At 40.7% G+C, this 22036-nt stretch overlaps 1 protein-coding gene across 1 annotated transcript in view; it reads right to left on the bottom strand.

Annotated features, from left to right (window-relative positions):
• The window catches only part of dlgap1b (discs, large (Drosophila) homolog-associated protein 1b), a 135851-nt gene extending 114595 nt beyond the window's left edge, over positions 1–21256 (bottom strand). Inside the window, exon 1 of the mRNA XM_061239349.1 lies at positions 21058–21256. The gene's annotated coding sequence lies outside the window, so the exon portion shown is untranslated. The remainder of the gene's footprint in view (positions 1–21057) is intronic.
• Between the last annotated feature and the right edge of the window lie 780 nt (positions 21257–22036).

Genomic DNA, 22036 nt, shown 5'->3' with positions numbered 1-22036 from the left:
TAACCATCAGTGCTGAAATAGGGAGCAGCCCAAGCATGGGACAAACTGTACATCACCAATTATAGCGCTAAAAACTTTATATCCATCCATTTTCAAACAGGTCTGCTGGATTAAGTGAAAGGCACACCACCCAATGAGTTGAATTGCACTGGTCATATTTACATGCCAATCTAGTGGAAGTGCAGATGAAGCATGAGTGTGTGTGTGAGCATGAGTGACTGTGTACAGAAGTAGAGCTATTATTTCAATCGGTGTTTGAAAGTGAGACAAGTCATGAAATGACCATTCAATGTTAATAATGACTGACAATCATGACATTAGGTAAATCAAAGTGCCCAGCTGGACATTGAAATAGATGATATTGATACGACTTTAAACGGTGTGAATAAACTGTAACAAGCCGCTTTAATGTAGTGATAGCCTGGGTCTGGACCGGCTTTGTGTACATTATATAGTGTTTCCCTTTGAACAAATAGCGCTTTTCAAAGCAAGCTCCTTGATGCATTTGCTTGAGTGCCAATTGAGTTCAGCACGGCGCTCGAGTGTCAAAACTGGGCCGAATGCAAATTGGATTGCCTTAAATTGAATTTAACCCACTGAATTAAATTTGCGTTCGCAGTGGAAGTATTTATCTTAATGCACCGCGGAGTGCTGCGCTCCAGCGTTCCCAAAGGAGGCGGAACCGTCGTCCTCCTCGTGACCGCTCGCTCACCCGGCAACGGGGGGCGGGGCTACCCTGTTGCCGCGCCGCGGGCTCTGGTGACACAGACCTGGCCGACGCATCAGCTTCGTGCTTCCACCGGGTCAGCATTGCCTTATGGGATGCAGGAGGTCTGGGGAGGGGTGGGGGAGGAGGATACGGGCACAACTTTCCCTCCTCGGGATCGGTCACAGTCAGGGTCACTGCCCGGTCACCCCGAGGCACCGAAAAGAGCCCATGAACCACTGCCCCACAAGGACAGAGTTAACCTGTACTGAACCACGCTCTGTCATGCCTCCGTTGTTCTTTGACTGGTCCTGTCAGCATACGCTGCTTACCCCGGCTTCCACTCCCTCAGTGAGCTCATTCAGCTGCTAATTAATGCATAGGCTTGGGCCAGTCAATGCATTTCGCTCACTATGCATTTAGCCCATGCGTGCACGTAACAGGAAAAACGTTAATTAAAAAATATGAAAGGACACATTGCCCATAGGAAACTATACAGCACCACAGCCAGGGACTTCAGCCTGCTTCAACTCTGCTCTGCTCCACTGTCCATGGTCCTGAAACAGTGTGTATGTGCTGTTTCCCCACCAGTTTCTGATGAATCCATATATACAGTAAACTAGGCACATGGTTAAGCAGTATGTATGATAACAAGTAATGACTGGGTTCACATGGTGTGTAAACACACAACTACATGAGCAGGCCATCAGAGAGAAAACTCATGGTCTGACATTTCATCACCTCGTCCTGTAATTGCTGCCATTTTGCTTCTGCTAAAAAACCAAAGGTGGTCCCTTTTGTCTGCAAGGACATTTCTATGGATTTTTTTTCACTCAAATACTTGTAAAATCTATTCTCAGTAGGGGTGAAAGTAACATTTGCCGTCATTTCGCCTCTGCATACAAATAACAGATAATGGCACCTGAACCATTTCACACCGTTTTGAGGTTTTCAGTTTCGACCTAGTGGTCAAAATGATCCTGAATCACACAGATGTTACAGCGTGTCTCGGCAGTCAACTGCTTGAGCAAAACAGCAACAAAAAAATCACACAGACTGATGCCCTTCCACCAGCTGTCAGTCAATTTCAAGTTCAATTATGGCATTCACCAAATCCCCACACAAATGACCTTTCACTCTGACTAATGAAATTACGGATAAATACAGTCTCACAGCACCAAGGCAAGCACTGCAGGGGCTGTAGAGACCTGCACAAAGCAGCCTTTCATTTAGTCCATGGAAAACACACATATTTGGTAGCAAATGGGTGATTCGTGAGCAGTCAGCTGAGATGCCACTTGCGATTGTATCAGGGTAATTTAATACAAATTACACAATATCAATATCAACACAGCATTCGAAAATCCATTCCATGCAAAAAGATACTGAACAAAGCTGTATTTCACACTGAAACTTTTTCCTCATTATGAAATCCTCATATTCAAAAAAAAATAAAGTGAGATGAGTGTGTAAACAGCAAGCATAATCCTGCCATATTTACGCAAGATTTTTGTCAATCGGCATGATGTTACAATTACGCAAAATAAATAAGTATGTTGTTTCAAAAATAGCATTAGTTTTAGCAAGAGCATGCATTGCTTCTCGCCATACGCATTTTAATCTACTTATTATGATGCTCAAGACTAGCCGCTAGCAGCTAGGTCACAATCATATGCCCTCTTTCTCCTTTTCACAAGGATCTATGATAACAGAACTGACAAAGACACACCAGCCATTGCTTTTATAAGGAGCAACTATCCTCATCCAGGAGTAAGAGCTAAATCACAGCTATACTGTGAGAAGGGCAATTACCTGTTCAAGTGGCTATGACTGAAAACACACCTGGCACCATGACTGGTCACTGTAAGATGGACACGTGGCATTAGATATTGAACGGCTATGTCCAGGGGAAAGCTATGAAAACATAATGGCATTTTGGTGCCCTGTGAGGTGACCTCTGCAGTAGATTTGGATTTAAAATAGCTGTGCTCATACAGGAGGTGCCTGCAACCCTGGTCCCAGAGAGCCACAAGCTCTGCAGGTTTCCATAGCACTTAAATAATCAATAGGAGCAGTTGGCAAAGCAGTTAAACCACTTCACCTGGTTATCTGGGTCTGGACTGGATGCTGATTTTAAGATGAAAACAAAACAAAAAATCAGCCGGGCTTGAGGCTCTCCAGGACCAGACTGACAGACATTTATTCACTAGTTCCATGACGCTGGAAATTTGTGAAAAAAAGAAAAAGAAATGTAATTTCAACTAGTGTGGAATGAAGCCTTACACCTTTCGACCTGACCAAAGTCACTGGCAGCAACAGAGGTCACCTCATTTAAGAGCCACTTCCACATCAGTGTACCTGTCCTCACGCCTAATCATTTGCATACCCTTTAAGAACACTATTCATATGGTGGGAACGTGAGATTGATCAAATTCAAACTGTTGCTTCTGCTAACCCCCCCTCCCCACCCCTTATTATTCAACTGAATCATTTATACACTTCTTCCAGATGAAGATATGCTCAGTTCACTTCAGAAGGCACGTTATGAAACCGCTTCATGCATAATGCATTATTCTGAACTACATGAATCACAGCATCATACGCAATCTTCTCACTTCAGCTGAGACAAAACTTCAGTCAGCACCCACTCCAAGAGAAACTCAAAATTTCTCTTTAGGAAACACGAATTCCATTTTTGAATAGGGAAGTTTTAAGTTACCCGGCTTCTGAGAAGTAGCCTTACGGAAGGTAAATAATGTGTGACAGTACTCTCATTGAAGATTGGTATTATTTTGCCCAAACAATTATTCCTCCAGTCTGACTCCCCTCCCCCGGCACTGCCATCTGTTCCTCCAGCTTCCTCCAAACCTGCCATTGGCTAGCTGCGTACATTCCACTGATTTTTGTTCCCACCTTATTACGTCGCATAGAGAGCTCCGTCCAGGCGGCTGATAGTTTTTACAGAATTTACAAATACACTGTGCTGACATCACAAGGCACTGTGAACAACCATGACTCAATCTAACACAGGTCACCTCTGTACCTCTCTCTCCCTCTCTCTCTCTCACTCCATATATATCTCTCTCACCACCTCTCTCTCACAATTCTAAATCACCTTTTCTCCATAAATATACAGCATATGAAGCAACCTTTCCATACAGTGTAAGAAACTCCTGTTTTGTTGTTGTGAGTATAGGGTAGGGCTACTGGGGTCATTCGCACTGAAACAAGTTCCATTTTAAGAGGAATATGAGAGGAATGTAGAGCCTTTACCTGTATTTGGGGAAAAACACAGCGGTGTGCAATGCTGCTGTGCACAGTTTGAAAGGTTGAGCCATTGTGGAGAGGCAGGGGTGTGGAAGTTATAAGCTGTCTGCCTGTGCAGGCTCAGTGTTGTCCATGCACATGGAGCCTCCCACTGCTGGCCAGGCCTGTCTTTCTGTTTGCTCAAGGGGCACCTGTTGTGTGCACGGGAGCAGAGCGACTTCTCTAACGTCAGGGTAGCAGTAACACAAATATCAAAAGAAAATAACGATCTATTCTGTATTTTTACAATGGAGCCGAATGCGCCTCGTCACTTAGAAACAGCTCCTGTTTAATTAATCTCACGTAACCTTTGAAATCTCCTTGAGATTACAGAACTAAATACAACAAATCCATACTGAATGCAATGAATACACGTCTTACTATGAGCTTGTGTCGAGTGTACACGCATCACACTGCCTGCAGCGATGCAGGGCTTTCAGCACCTCCTGCAGTTACAGCAGCAACTCTTAACCTTGGTACGGAATAATAACTACACATACAGAGACATAAAACAACAGATACCATTTGTGACATGAGATACTGCTCATTGTTGTATGTTTCAGTGATTAAAAAATATACGCAATTCTTATTATGATGAACTGTCATTAATCCGTGTCGCAGATGTAGGGACATTTAAATTATTGTTTGAACCTCTCCTGTAGTTCCCTGGATCAATGCAGCAGTGGTCCAGGAGGAAAACATCCAGTCAACTGGATGTCATAATGCATGAAACCTTTGAGTAGATACACATAAACCAAACAGCAGCACAGCTTGAAAAAGCATTCCCAATGGCTGAGGCCTACAGAGTACATTCACAGTCTTGGAAGCCAGTTGGTCGGATTGGACGAGAATTATGACTGTATGCCAGGTAGAATTCCGAGCACAAGCAAAGAAGATTTAACCAGTGGGCTATACCAATACTCCACTTAAGTATGATTATGATTGAGTTGGTATCTGTTGTGTCTTTCTGGAAAAAATAACACAAATATGGTATCAAGTGAACAAATTAACACAGCTACTTTCAAAACAGATAAGGGATATTAATAACTAGCATTTACATAACAGAAAAGAATAGGGCATGAATGTTTTATTTATATAAGGCAGTTAAGCAAATTGACCCAGGCTGTTAAATATCCTGTCACTTAGCTGAATTTAACTCAAGTACATAAATATGCGTACCTGGGCTACAATAATTGGCAATTATGCCTCAGTAGAAGCTGGATCCATAGTATAATTAAGTTAATGTCACCCTGCAGCAATTCACAAAAAATTGATTTTGGATAGTGAGTAGTTGCTTCCGATAAATAAATTCCATTATACCACTCTCAATTTTTCTGGCCTCATAGATTATATGATCATTTCAAACTACGTGCACAGACACAAACTCCTCTCGAGGAAACATTTGTTGCTTGATCATTTGAGTCTTCATACCAGCTCTTGTGTCTCTGGTGACAAAACACAGTTAGCATTACCATGTATCGCTGGTGAATTCCTAATGTTAATATTAACAATAATATCACTGTGTGCAGCCTACCATGGCTGAGAAAATTGAGTTTTTGCATATCAAAACAAGCACCAGTGGGTCTCCTTTATCCGTACTTCTATGTTTACACATCTGCATCCTTTGTACATTGTTTTAAGCAACCTGAGTGCGATGTACAGAACAACAGAGCTGTCAGCCAGCAACAAAAGATGTTAGAAATCTGACAGCCAACGCATTCTTTCCAGTCTTTGACTCGCATTAAAAACAGTAATTTTTTTCTTCGTCCAAGGAACAGAGAAAAGGGAAATAAGACAGATAAATAATGCATAGCAGGTTCTTTAAGCATTCTTGGTTTAGTACCTGAATAAATATAGCTTATTTATGGGCTTTGGAACACTACCAATAATGTTACTGAGTAGTTCCTCAATGAGACAGCGCAGCGACTCTAAGAGAACATCCCAGAATATTGTCCATAAATCTCCGTCTACATTATCTGGGTTCAGTCTCACCAATTGGGAAGTCTTTGGGTGTAGATACACTAAACAGGGCACAGGTCATTTTACCTCAGGGTCTCAACTATTCTTCTGTCATTTAACTGTGGAAGTATAGGTACAACCACGGGCTCAAATTCCATATCATTCATAATTTTATAAATGTATCATGAATTTGTAAAGCTACCCATTACTGATAATTATCTTGAGTTCTCTTCAGTCTTATTCAGCTACAGGTATGGAAAATGACTCATTTATATTGTGTTACTCAGCTACAGGTACAGACAATTACTCATTTATATTGTGTATTTAAAATGCTAACTGTCCTTTAGAGTTCCAGGGCTTTGTCGAATACAATAATTAACATCGCACACTCATTTTCTTCCAGTTGTCTAATAGGGAAATTGATTTCATATAAATTGAACTAAACTTTCAAGTATAAATCGATTTGAAGCAATTTCTAAGCTGATTAAATATTAAAAGATGTTAAAATGTTACAACTGATTAAATATCCAAGTCCTTTGGAAAAAAATTCATTATAAACACCATCAGTAATTTTACTGATGCAAGGGGATATGTGAGAACATTACTGATCACATTTTATAAGTTTAGCACATTTCCCTCCATCATGAGCAAGAGAAGGTGGGTCACATACCCAGCATAATATTATGCCATGCACTAACTGCTGTATACATATGGGGAAAGGAGCTCAAATGGTATTTGGCTGAACATTATTGAGACATTCTCTTCCAGAGCAATTACGCACAAAAAGATGTCTGACTGTTTCAGTTCCTCTCCTCCCGCGCCATTTAAACATATGGACGAGCAGTGCCAGGCTAATCAGATGCTATACATTAATGCTATTGATACACACGTTTGGCAATAACACTGCTAATCACCTTCGCCATTCATGCTCACAAGCTGCCGCTCCTTTCTCTTCCTGCGGTCGTGCATACGGAAACAGTCCACCGTGCACTGCCCGCATGTTATCTACCGAGCGGAGCGGCACCTCAACCCCGCACGTCCTGCCAAGAGGCCGGTTCATCTGGGAAGCCAGCTGCACGGTGGGCAACGAGCGCGAGCACAGCAAGTCGAGACGAGCGCGAAGGTACATTTTAGAGTAAGTGAGAACCGAACCGATTTTCGGAAGTCAGGAAGCTGCGCTACCTTAGAAACATGACTGGCTCCAGTCCTGCGCTAGCGTACGGAAAAACCAAGTTTGTATTGTAAATGTAATAATCGCTCTGGAATTTTCTTCCCCTGGACTTTGACGTCTCCCCCAGATTTAGCCACTGCCACGGGCCTGTAACAAGCAGCGGCGGGGCTGTGTAAATGTCACTTGTGCCCCTGTCTCGGTGGCCGCGCTCTGCAGAGCATGAAATTAAATCTGGCAGATTTTTTGGGCCCTGTGTCATTTACAGCACAGATATCTGTAAATCCATATGCATATCTTATGACTACGTCGGCCCCCCCTTCATATTAACGGTCTAATTTATGAGCTGGAGCAAGACTGCTTAGCTATCTCACGTTAAACCCGTTAAACGTCTTGCTTTCTCTTTACAAAAAAAATTGCGGCTTCAATAACACAATCCACATTAAGCTTTTCCTAGATACATTTTCATATTGATTCATCTTCAAACTCATCTGTCACTATTCATTGTGAGATACTCTAGACTGTTCATAGTAACTAAGTAATCTGTGTGAACCAGTCATCATGAACATGAGTGTCAATACAGGGAATACAGTGCTTTAGAGTGTACGTAGAGTTTGTAATGTTCAAGATAAGATTGGTAAGAAATGGTAGTGCATGAAATCTAGACTTCTGGAAAATCACGGAATCTAAATATGCCAAATGGCCACTCTCCAGTCTAGTTATTAAACATTATGTTCCAAAATGTACATTCACCCTAGAATGTATGGCATATAAATACGCAGTTTGGGAAATATTCAATGATTTCTCTATTTTACAAATTAAATGCATGCTCCTCTGCATAATGCTCCAGGAGGATTATCCATGGTTACTCTAGCGTACAGCCACTCAATTCTTAGCCCTTGACCTGAGTGTATGGAGATGTCTGCACTCCTGAACTCATAAAGTGACTGACGGTCCACTGTTACTACTTCTGCATGCACTACTTACTTAAGATAATATAGCCAATTGAGCCAAGAATGAAAGGACACCAAAAGAGGCCAAGGCAGGATATTCCGTAAGGGCCTAATCAGTCATCTCTGGACATTATTACCCAATTAATGATGTTCCCAGGCACCAATATATCACTGCGGACTCGGCCTATTCAATACTGTAACCCCTGTCCAAGCTGATTTTCTCATCAGCTTCAAGCTGCTTTTACTATAATTATAATTTCCTTCTTCTTCTGTTTTTCTTCCAAGCATAGATCGTGACAGTGTGGCCTGATTTTGCGAAATACTGGCACATTGATTATTCATAGTCAGTGGATGTGCAGGGAATATGTTTTGTTGCCCTAGGTTGAAGACCAACTCCAATAGGGGTGGGAAATAGATTTGACATATGCCAATATCTTTGCACAACATTCACCCATTCATCACACATTATGCACATTGTTCTGGCACTGGTTGGTTGAGCATGTAAACACCCTGTCATGGCTTTTGACCATACTCGACCACACCTGACAGCACCTCGAAACATACATTTCACATTTTAATTTTGTTTACCTAGAGCTGCAGTAGGCATTCCCACTTCCTAAAATAACAATGCATTAGTTTATGAAAGACAGGGCCGGCTTTCAGAGATGATCTGTGGCTTTTGCACGATAAATGGTGGCCATTTTCTCTCTGACTTTTTGACAATTTCAGACAGAACAAAAAAATTGTACTTTATAGAAGTGAGGTTCCCAAAGAACATTTCAGATAATGTCAATGACTGTGGCAAAGGGACTGGAATCATGAAATCGCAATCACTGTACACGCCCAACTCAAAATCTGTAAATTATTAAATTGATGTAAAAAAATGCTCATACATATCATAACCTGATCATATCCAGATTTTAGTAACAAAATAAATCTAGCAACCAGTACATGTGCCTATTTTTATAATGCATTATAATATCGAATAAAATATGAAATTACATAAATTTGTTGGAGCTGCTCAGATGACCCAAAAACGTCCAATGGCTTTCTTATTAAAGGCTCTTGCACATATTAATTGGTCATTAATTATGCAAGGAAAACTGAAATCTTTAGCTGTCAACCCCCATTAGCCCTCCCATGTTCAAAGCCATAACAGTGCAGTAAGTTCTACCCACCCTATAGTTAAACTGTACCAGGGTATGTTTCCGATTAACCGAAACGGAAAAAAACTAAAAACATCTACATGTTCAAATGAATGACAGGGACAAATTCTAATTAAATGAGGATCTATCTACTCTGCTAATTAATCTAAAGTACTAATGAAAGGTTTACACCAGCCAAAATGGTAACATCAACTTGACTTACTCAGAATAACAAATCACACGCTGTTAAAAGCCTCTTCAAAAGTTTGTGACAAAACACAGTCAATGACAAACCCAGAGGTAATGAGACTTTTAGCTGTTTTTTCTGCAAAAATTCACATAAGAGGGAGAGGCAAATGGCATGATGCCAAAGCACGCCATCAAAGCTGGCATCTGGCAGTAACTTCAAACACATGGAGAAAAATAGGAAACTATGGTCAATGTAGAATATGCCATGCAGCACTGTAATAGTATTGTACAGCACATGCAAGAACATAGCTAAATAAATAAATAACTGCACACAGTGCCACAAATCATTGACAGCATTATAAATAATTCATTATAATCCAACTGAAAATGAAAAGAAAAAATTGTCAGGGGACATCCTACTGTATGCTAGCCCATATTGTTCTTTTGATCAATTGCACAACTTATCTATTACGTAAAAATGTGATAGTGTAACCCTGAACATTTTGAAATAGAGTTCTCAGTGGGGGAAAAGCACTATTTAAAGAGTCACCGTATTCTGCTCTGATTCATCAGCTTGTATGTATAAGCTTTCAATGACCTTTCTAAATGAATGATTTTATAACAGAACAGAAAACAACTTAACCAGATGTGTATCTTTTGAAACCCTAACACACTAGAAAGGTTAATGGCAGACACTCATTACATTAATGGTATTTGGCAGAGCGATGTACAGTTGATTAGATTAAGCAGGACAGCTACACTGGGATTCTGGGACTTGAACCACCGACCTTGCAAGTCCCAGTCATGTACCTTAACCACTACGCTACAGGCCGCCCTAAATGTCAAGCGCTTTCAAAAACTCTACACAAACATGAAATCACTAAATTACACCCTTGAATTCTCAACATTCAGTATATTGGACTTAAATATTTTCCAAGAACTAAGTAAAGTTAACCACATAAGTGCACAAATCAAATCACACAACCTTCAACGTGTAATCCCACAGTCCCTTCAGCAAATCTCAAAAGGTCTTACGTAGAACAAAAATTTCCCATCAAATTCACAGTGATGCGATTCTTAATGGTACAGGATTTTTCTGCATATGCTTGCACAGAAGGTATCTTCTGAAGAAGCTGAGTCTGTTTGGATTCTCTGTCAGATACAGCAATGGAATGTGTCCTATTCTATGAAATAATGCAGCATGTAAGCATTCCAATGGCGTAGGATTCAGCAAATAGCTCTTGTACAATTTATATTGAAAATAACTAAAAATAAGTTCTGGAGATGAAAGGAGAATGTGTGTGTGTGTTCTTGAGCAGAGGAGGAGGTTCAGAGTCAAACTGCATTGATTTTCCTATCAGGACAGCGTTTGAAGATAAGCAGAACTCGGTGAACACACAAATACACATAGACACACGCGCACACACACACACACACACACACACACACACACACACACACACATGCATACAATGGCAAGCTTAAGAGTCATGCTTTTTCCTTGTCCAACCTATTCATTTTACCAGCCAAGCAGCTGTGCTGATCTTTGTCATGGTTTCAGAATAACTTAATAAAGCTCATGATGGACTGCCCATTGCTCACTGTCTCCTTCAATAATGGCTACATTTAAGGAGTCAGTTCCCTTCTATCAATACATCATAAAGCAGTGAGGTAAATGCATTAGCGGTTGCTGTATTCATTATTCATGAAACACTATAAGCCTGGACTTCTTGAACTGTTGTGGAAGATCCTTTCACAGAAATGGCTCATCTGATAAGAGAAAGGGCATTGTTAAACCCATCTTAAGGATCTATTCTTAAGATCATAAAAATGGCCTCCAATTCCATTTAAAGCCACACCTTCCCCACTGATAGCCTTAACGCATTAGCTCAATGAAATCTGGGTGCTTAAAATAGATGGGAGGGATGGTCCCAGCCAGGCAGCACTTTGGCAGGCACTGTCTCTGCTGAAAGCCCAGCAAAACAACTTCCTCACCTGACCTGAAACAAACAGCTTAATGTCTTAGTGCGTTTAAACAAATTAGCCTTACACTGCTTCTAGATGCCAGGAGGAGGTGTAGAGCAGCTCTTCTAGATCATCTAGCATAGGGCTGCCCAACCTTATTTCTGGAGGCCTACTGTCCTGCAATTTTTCATTTCAGTTTTAATTTGGCACACCTGATTCAACAAACTAGCAGCTCAATAAGATCTCTAGCTGTTGAATGAGGTGTGTTTTGTTGTTTTTTTTCAGGGTTGGGCAGCCCTGATGTACAGTGTGGTAGTCCCAGCCTGCTGAATCAACTGAGAAGGGTCAACTGAGATATCCCCCACAAATGATCAATTACTGGAAAGAGTGAATTGGCCTGCATTTAATAAACAATTGTCCTTGGCTAATAAGGCAAGTTCATTTTGGTATACTGTATGCCGAACTTCTGAAAAACAATCACTTGCATTCAGTAAAGCTAAGGACAAAGCTGTTGATTGTTCATTGAATCCAGGCATAATTTCTGTTTGTGTTGGACTGGGTGCGCATGTGTTCTACGACCCACAATTTCTGAAAAACGGAACGCCCATGGGTAGAGGGCAAACTGATCCAAACTCAACATTTCCTTTTTGCTGTTCCTTATCTTGCAATTTAGTTGGTATCCAAAGGAAATGCATAACACTCAGAGAATGATACTTTACATTAGGAATCTGGCCCTCAAAACCAAATCCAGCCCTGGTTTTCTTTTCTCCCGGGTAATTAACTGAACAGTTAGTGATTGGCCAGATTGTCTTCACACCAATGGATGGAAAAGCAGCAGTTCACTCCCCTTGAGGTCTGTGATTTCATTTTCCTAGCTTACATCTATATTTTTTGGTCATGTGAGTACTACATTCCCTTCTTCTATGAATGAGAAATAGTCTGATATTTATATTCCCTGCAACAAGCCGTTATTTTTAAGATCTTTGAAAATGAGTTATCAGAAAATGTATGTGTGGCTGTCCTGGCCCAGTTGGAACGCAAGAATGCTTACAGAGCAATCCGGACCAATATTTTCTTCTGCCTGTAGTGTCCCAATACATAATGTGAGACGGCTCTGTCACCAGAGACAGACATGGCAAATGAGCTCTGGGGTATGCATGAGAGTTAAGCATGATGGTTAAGCATAGTTAATGGATTGCAGAGTAATATTATACCAAAGGAAACAAACATATATTTTTATGGTTATATAGTGAAATTTAATGCAAATGCAAGGAGATATATTTTACCCAGAGTGCCCCTGGTCATTTTAATAGCTCTAACTGGACAATTCTACCTCTACATCATCACAAATTGCCTTGAAAAAAGTGGCACTGTGTTCTTTGTCCCAGAGCAAAATCCTCTGTTAGACAGACAATGCGATTACATCGATACTTTGCTACTCCGTGACTCGAGGCTCAGCACTCACTAGTGTTTCACTGAGTCATCCTCTGCCCACAGCCAGCAAGGAGAGGGCCTTCTCCAGGGAGCGCAGACACTGGCTCAAAGGCCAGCAAGCCACCTGAAACAGAATCTCTCTTATATGCTCACAATACAGTATGTCCATCTGTATATGCATTGACTCAACTTTTGTGTCAGATACTTTATCAAATTATCCAAAACCTTTGTTTATTTTTATCTTTGTCGAATGACAGCTTCAGCTTGCAACAAAAAAAAAAACTCAATAGAGTTTAAATGGTTAAATTAAACCATTATTATTTTCTGTATGCGATAGCAGTTGAGGTAGAGCACAGTACAGTACATGGGACGCGTAAATGACACAGGAAAGATTCTCAGTTTAATAAAGCTTATTTTTATTTTGGTACCATTGTAATTTTAGCTTCAAGTGGTCTAGCTGTCCGGAGAGAATATATTTCAAATACCTCCCACCAATGAGACAGGGGTAATGCAACAATAAAAGAAGTGGGCTTAGACTTTATGTCCCTGCCAGGCCTTTCAGGTCCAGCACTGACGTGAGCCCAGATTAAAACATTTCTCCTGACAGATAATGAAAGAGACGCTCATGCCTTCTGATGTGGTGACAAAAGCCATTATCAATTCTGTCCTGCAGGTCAAACTGCATTAATTGTTGGTGAAGGCCGAGACCAAACACTCACAGCTAACTAGGGAATGGCAGGAGGATGCCTCTTCCTCTTTCTGTTTACACTTCCACTGAAGCTGCAGAAACACAGCTGTGTTGCATGACAACTGTATCCAACTGGTCAATTGGGCCTATTCAGAGGTTATGATTTCTGTCTGAAATTAAATTCATTTTTAAATTTTCATAATTAAAGCACCACTGGGTATTACATGAAGAAAGAGTGAAATCATAAAATAAATTTCAAGGGGCTGGTTTTCAGGGGAATAAAATATCTTGGCAAAGCCCAAGATGACCAGCTCAAGAAGCCACAAGCCAGTCAGGATCATAACACTAAAAAAAAGATCATAATCCTCCATCCATCCATCCATCATCTGAACCCGCTTATCCTGATCAGGGTCGCAGGGGGGCTGGAGCCTATCCCAGCATACATTGGGCGAAAGGCAGGAATACACCCTGGACAGGTCGCCAGTCCATCACAGGGCAGATCATAATCCTGCTGATCCAAAATAGTTGCAAAGCTTCATAAAATGGAAAAATTAAACCATGTAGAATACCATGTATGAAACGGCAATAGATGTGTGAGAGGTGTGCATATTATTCACCTATGCATGACTGCACCATTTTATCTTCATGCAAATATCCCAGCATGCTTTAGATCAGTGTTTCTGAACTCCGGTCCTCGGGACCCACTTGCCAACAAAAACCTTCAGGCAAGTGGGTCCAAGGACTGGTGTTAAGAAACACTGCTTTAGATTAAGATACAAAAAAGAAAAAAATCCAGAATTAGGTAAAAGTCCTAAGAAGGGTAGGCATACAAGCAGAGGTCAAACTAAAGGTCTGATTTTAAGAGTCAATTGTAGCTCTTAAGTCATGATTAAATACCTGATATCAAGTCTTAATACCTTAATACAGACAGAAGCTCATGTCATAACTGTCTTTAAATGGATTCACAAGAGAACAGAAGTTGCTGGATGCAACCTCTGATTCATTAGATTATCAAAGTGGCAAATGTTCAGTGCTGGTGTAAAACTACAACAGGCCACATGCTTTGTAAGGGTTTGGAGTGAAACTCCTCGTGAGGACATTATGTCAATGTGTTCATAATCATCATTTCAGCAGGAACAGACCATCTATTTATCATTTACCCAGCAGGCTAACACAGTTCAACGGCAAGCCTTCTGTTGTGTTGTCTTGAAGCAAGCTCCCAGAAATTTAGCCTGGGTTTCTAACAGTGCTACTAGAAAGAGGCTTGTAAATATTTTAAAGCGCTACTACACTTACAGATATGGCTTTCTCTTTGCTTCAAACCTTCTCTTAACCTCACTAGATTACAATGAATCAGGAATGAATTGCTGGAGGTTTTAAACCAAGCTGTAGATCCCCAGTATTGAAAAGGTTGAGATAAGCTTGTTAACTTGCAAAGTAGAAAAATACAATAAGTCACATGCTCTCCTGAGCTCCAATTTATCTTCCTTAATGATACTAATGAACAACATTTCAGCATGTTGTACCCTGCCAGTGATTATAGTGACATGTTAGTTTTATTTATTCTTCATTTATTATTTATTATTTGTGTTATTCTTAATGAATATAAACTGAAGTTAATCACATCATGAATCTCTATCCTTATTATTAGTTGATTCATCCTCACACACACCCTGTCTCCCAACCCAAACATCGGTAGAAATATAGATATCAAAAACAAGATAAATACCAACACTAGCAATCAAACAGAAAATTACGGTAAATGCATTTTTATATATTGTTATTTATAACACAATATAATGGAATATGACTATGGAATCCACTTTAAGGTCAGAATTTAACTGATGCATGTATATCATAATATTATTGCCTGAACTCTACTTTAACTGGGCCTCTTACATAAAAAGACCATTAAATATATATAATAGGGGTTGTGAAGCTGAGCACCCCTTAAATCATTTATGAAAGACACACATAAACCGTCACAGGAAGCTCAGCGTGAGCAAAATGAAATCTGATTAGCCGTGTATTGTGAAGAAGATGAAAGGAAGTCACTCGCAATAAAATTATACTTTGTTAATGCTCTCTTCAACTGCTTGAGGCTGGCAATCCTTGAAGGATTTTTTTTTTTACGTAAAAAAGGATAAAAGAACTATTGAACTTTCGTTACTTTCTTCATTAATTTAATCCAGAGGCCCCCATTTGTATTAGCGTGTCCGCACTGAATGGCAAATTAGCCTCTTCTGAGGGGAAAAAAGTGCAGCGTGTGCACATATCTGTGCTCTGCGTGCTCGAATAATGCCTGTCAGGCTAACACTGTTTGCATGCAGAAGCCAGCTCATCCCAGAGAGGCTAATCTGTGCAGAAAGAATGAGCGATCGCTGTAGTAGTACCTATTAGATGAATGGGAAAATTGTTTCTGTTGCGCATTTAGCACTCTACCACAGACAGAAGGCTTGCCATATGGCCACAGCTTCAGTCAGAGGGAGAAACAGAGGTATTACTATCGAGTATCCCTCAGTCCCGGACCATGTGTTCACCTTTCCTCTCATGAGCCGTCCCTACCCTGGTTCAGACCTTAAGGTGCGCTTTCTTTCCTGAAATATCCGGTGTAAGCGCATAACTGCAAATTAAATAACAAGCATTTGTTGAAGACATACACCTTTTATAACCGGCAGATTCCATCACGCAATCTTTTTTGTTATTGTTGTTGTTGTTGTTACTACTGGTATTGAAGGGTGCATTAGATGTTATAGTATAACAGACGACCTCAATCTGATTCAAGGAAAAAGCAAAAATTCAAGCAGGAACAGCCTGCAGAATACCCACTGCCACATCCAGTGGCTTTGCTAGCGATGGGTTTCTGTAACATCCCAGTCGAGCCCCCTTTCACAGTCAGAGTGTGTTTCATTTGCTGGAAGGCAAACAAACATGTCTTTATTCTCTCCACAGAATAGAAGGAGGCTCTGGCCATGCAAACCTATTCATATTAGGTCTGCAAATGTATTCTGTAATCCAAGAGATGCTAAAGAGGCCAGTCTTTCGACTCCATTTCAATACACAACTCCTGGCACTGATGGCACAGGACAACAGAAGAGCCCCATAGGCTGTCCAGTGACCTCACATTTATTGATGCATGGGAATTTTGTTGAAAAATACACTAATAAAAAAGCCGTGATGTGGTTCCAGTCGACTTCACACAGTGGAATTGCTTGGCACTAATGAATCTGATTACAACCCCCAGTGTCTCAGCTGCTCTCTCATCAAGAGAGGATTGTCAGCCCAGAGCCCATCAAACCAATGGCAAAAGCACACTGACTTTGCTAACGGGCCACACACACCGAGGAGGAAAAGTCACTAGCGTAATGGAAGATATAAAAACGCAAATTCTGAATTTACACCCACAAAAAACCCTTAAAATGGGAGTCGTTCTCGCTCTGCATGAGCCGACTGATTGCTGGTTTTCTATTAAGTGCTTATAATCTCGGAGGGAGAAAGAATCACTGAAGAGACTCATTGTTGTACCCGGGTATTGTCGTATGAATCTGCGACCGTTGTCACACAGTTCTTTGTCTCCGAGCTGCATTGGTTTTTTTCCCTTTTTCTTTCAAGCCGCAGTTTCCCCAGCACTAAAAAGCCCCGGCCTTCTGGCATACAAGATTTTGTTACAGTCAGTAAAGTTCACTGTTCTACTGCAGCTCGCCTGAACAAAAGGTGCGACTTCTTAAATGACACCCCCTGGGTAACGCATTACACATCCTCATAGTAAATCTGCAACGGAGTGAGAAAATTAACGCCAAACCCAGCAGGGTATCGGGCCTCTCATCTTATGGGCATGAGCTGAGAGGAAGCCAAACCTTGGCAAATGGGGAAAAATAACAGGAGAGCACAGAGTCCTCCCTAAAGCAGACCGGCAAGTTGGACAGCCGGCGGCACAGCCAAAGAAACAAAAGGCAGCCATATCTGCATAATATAAGGTTAAAGGAGCACAGAGAATATTGTGAAAATGCTCACTGTATTAGACAGCCTTATTCAAAGCAACTGGCAATTTGTATTCACATTTCACGGTGAAATAATAACTCAGGTTAAGTTCCTTGCTCAAGGGTTCCCAAGTGGGACTTAATCCTACAAGTTAGATTGCTCTAAATCCACAGTCCAGTGCTGTGGCTCTACAGCGCATGCCCCCCACAGGTTACGCTAGGAATTGTGGCCTCACATAAAATGAGATGTAACCTCCCGTTATTAACCTCTGTCAAAAATGTAAGACTTGATTATAGATTACAGCGACTTGAATATAACACCACTCACATATACAGAAATGACTAAAAATCTGACAAAACACATTAGAGCAGAGATTTTCAGCATATTTTCCCGGACCGTAATAAAAATATTCTATCTTACAGTGTGTTAATAATGAGCTGCCCTTGAGTCAAGCAGCTAAATGTTTACTTGGGTCCCTGTTTTTAAAAGATGCTGTCTTCAGGGTCAAAGAAAGATTATTTATGGAGGAATCCTGAGGCTTAGTAAAGTGTACTAGTGCATACAACCCGAATTAGAATCTGAGCCAAAACAGAAAATAGTCTTTGACACTGCAAATCATTGTCAGGTATGTATCATTCCATTCTGAATAAACCTTCTAAGATGCTCCTACATGTGACAAATCTATTTTTGTCCCTGTTACCTCAGGTCTGTTGAACGTGCAACACCTAGAGAACCTAGATTTTCATCTCAGCCATATAATTTAAATTCTACTGGTGTGAATTGAATCGCTGCACAGAAATAAACTGCTAAAAAAATAATAATAAAGCCAAACATGCCTATAGAGACCAGCTGTGGAAGGAGGGGCACCTTTACACGGATGGGCTCAGATGGGCGATGTTGTTATCTTACCGGCGCATCTTTGTAATCCATTTAAAATCTCTGCACACATTGGCGGCGTGTCTCTGTGTGTTTGTGGATGAAAGGGTTATTGGGAAACAGAAGCGTGTTCACCTGCTGTAAGCTCCATATCCTGCACAGCTGCAGCAGCCGTGTGCGTGAAATACGCTCTGAGATTCAAAGAGAGGCTGTTTATGATCTGGGAGCTGCTGCTGGAGAAACTAGAAACCCATGTCCGTGTCTCATTCTGTTATACCTTATACCAGAAAACAGTCTCAACCCCTTTCTGTATTTTTCACACATTTCTGCCAGGGAATCCGAGGCCTCAGTGATCACATAAATATATGAAAACCGAGAAGTGTTAAAAAAAAATAAGATGCCGAGAAGAAATATAAATAAGCTCAGTTCAGTGTGTTTCTCTAACTGATAAAATTGGTGGTTCCCAAGTACCGTAACTTTGGCCTCTTGCCAGAATCCTAATATTGCCAGTGAAGACAACATGCAGCGCGGCAATGAGAAATGTCCTCAAGGAAAACGGCAGTCTTCACACTAATGGGCCCCTTCACCCTCTGTAGATACTCTACGAAAGGAGGGCACTTTGAAGGAATTCTCTTAAGGCAGTAAATGTTCACAGTTTCTAACACTTTAGTAAAGCCTACATCTTCTCTTTCTCGTGGAAAAAAATGTATCCTGGTCCTTCAGGGCCATGTGAAGCAAAAACACTTTGACAACATAGCTGCTGTGTCATCTCACAATAAATGCCAGTAATTAGCCCTCTGAGAGATGCTGATTAAAGCCGGGTTGTATTTACTTTGTTTAAAATGTTTCATCTTGCCTATCCCCCATTTCCGATTTTAATTTGGGTTTCACTACTATACCATGAGCCTCAGTTTGTCTACTCACGTTACTTACTGTCCAAATATCACCGCTTCGCACATAAACCATTACCGTCCATGATAGCTACGCACACAAAAGCTCCTGACAGCGTATGACCTCTCGAGAGAATAGTGATGCCTGCCCTATCTATACTGTAGGGCCCTTTCAAAGCTACATGTTAGGTGTCAGTGAATCTATGGTAACAGAGTGGCTCCCTCCACAGTGCATTATTTCCTTATACAACAACGAAACACTCAAGGTTCAGCAAATTAAACTCATTCAAACACTGAGGTCCTTAGCTCTATGGTTATGCCAGGGATTCCGCTCATGGTGTAATTACATGTGAATAGGCTACGTGATAGTTACAGCTGCTGTTACTATGTTTTTAAGTGGAAATGCACAATGTGTTTTTACCGTGACTTGTTTGAATTTAGCTAATTGTGTGCGTGCGTTCGTGTGTGGCTGCATAAACTACACTTTACACTTCTGCATTAAAGTAATCGACATTTACGATGTAGGGGAAAATAAATAAATGTAGGCAAATCGCAAGGCTAGTGAAGGAACACGATATGCAAGCTCTTCCACCCGTCTCTTACTTATCAAATGTGTATTTGGAATCAATATGACAGATTAAATTGAATGTACAAACCTTTACTTCCGTGCGCCGCAGTTAATCTCGTTATCGATTGTATGACAGACGAAGCGATCTTGTGTTATGTGTCAAATGCGTCTTTGGCTATTAAAATATTATGTCTATATTTGAGAAACACTGAAGCTTCCACTTGGACGACGAGAGGAAACGTCCAGCATAAATCTTGAACACATTCCTCTCATTCGTGAATTGCATACAAAATGTATTTTCTCTTCTTTAAATAGCCAGCGTTGAGACGCCGCTTGAGATGCATCAACAATTAGCGTAATTGTGAATCTGGCCAAGATTCACCGGGATGGTTAAAAGCAATAACGATTCTATTTATTCAAACGTTCCCTGCATTCCGCATTTAAATGCTTCGTTTAAATATGTACCAGCACTGTAGCCTATGATTTAGTTCACTCAACCGCCTTTTGTTTTCCAGAAGCAACTATATGCAGACCACACCGAATCACTACGGGTTTAAGCTGTTCACTAAGATTTCATACTGTAGCACTGACTCAAGAAACCGTATGACCACCTTTGGAATGCAGTCATCATTTGGTACTCCACATAGATTCATCAGATAACGTGCAATCATAAAACTAACTCTGACGTGTGTGCAATATTTAAGACAGCTCGCAAGCAATCAGGGAAGAAACCAAACATATCTGAGGAAATAATTAGGCTATCGACTCGTCTACCGTGAGCTGTATAGGCTACACTTCACCGCGTCACATGGCGCAAGTTAGTGTTTGAACGCATTGAATGAAATAATTTCACCTGTGAGCGCATCTTTATTTGCAGTTCTCTCGTTAGAATATGTCCAATGTAATTTGTTTTCCACGTCAGGTGTTTAAAATTGCATTAAAGGAATCGATGCAGCATTTTAATTGTTCGACAATAAATGTTTTATATAGTCTAACACAGCATATCAGATTATTTACTAAAATTGCCCAATCGTTAAAACCAAAATAGGCGATACGATACCTTATATTACTTTCAGTACATTAACTGCATATTTTATATAAACGGACGAATGGATGATAGTTCCGTAGCTATGTCACCACGGGATAACTAGCATAATTTCTAGAGCCAACCGCAAGCAAAGAGCCACTGGTGTCTCACAACACGATCTAAAACACAAGCATGGTCTTACCTTTAGTAGCAGCAAGCGGAGAACAAGGTCGGCAGAAACACAATTCATACAAGCAGCATCATATGCCAATAAATCCTAATAAGTAGTGTCCGGAACGACTCCAAGCTTGGCTTCATCAATCGATGTACTGTAGCTGCTTCGTAGGGAAAAGAGCGAGAGATGGAGAGGAGGCGTGAGGCAAATCGGAATTTCTGCTGCCCGCAACTGACAGTCAGAGTTACTGCAGCACCTCAGATAGGAGGGAAATACTGAGCCGAGATGCCACGAAGACCCGGGATGGACATTGGAGTCCTGGATGATTAATTTCTCTGTTGTCGCCCACACAGCCAGCGTAATTACAGTTTCCACAAATCAGCCGAGCTATCTTAAAAAGGTAACAAATCAATATTTCATTCTGGATTAAATAATCAATATTAAGTCATAGTCAATGTTCCTATAAAGTGGATTTGTAAAGCTGCGCATTTGTATTTTTCTGAATTACATCGGCTCTATCGTCATTAGTGTGGGAGCACGTGAATAATATATTTTTTTAAAATACTTGAATGAAATAATTTCAGATTTTTCATTTTATAGCCTCGGTTGAAATTGAGGCTATAGAGTTAATCAAAAATTATAACAATGTTCTGAAATAATGTTTTGCATTATTTCTGTTAGCTGTTGCCTGCCCAAGGTAGGCCTATTCAGGTGAGAAAAATATGAATAATACATCATAATGATAAAATTACATGTACAGTTTCATATGCACATGCTTGCGACACAGTAAAATGCCCATTGTTTATTAAACTCAAACAATGGAGTAGGCTACAAAAAATCCAGTAGGGATACACTGAACTGAGTGCCAAAATAAACAACATATATTTGAACATTTTTCACATACACACACCGTGACCAGCCAGTTTATGAAGTACACCTGCTCAGTAAATCCACCGGCTGCGAACCACTCGGCTGCAAATCTGTGGTGAAGAGGTTTACTTTTTGT

The sequence above is a fragment of the Conger conger genome, chromosome 4 (assembly GCF_963514075.1).
Source record: "Conger conger chromosome 4, fConCon1.1, whole genome shotgun sequence".
In the NCBI taxonomy this organism is placed as follows: domain Eukaryota; kingdom Metazoa; phylum Chordata; class Actinopteri; order Anguilliformes; family Congridae; genus Conger; species Conger conger.
This window is presented reverse-complemented; position numbering and strand designations above follow the sequence as displayed.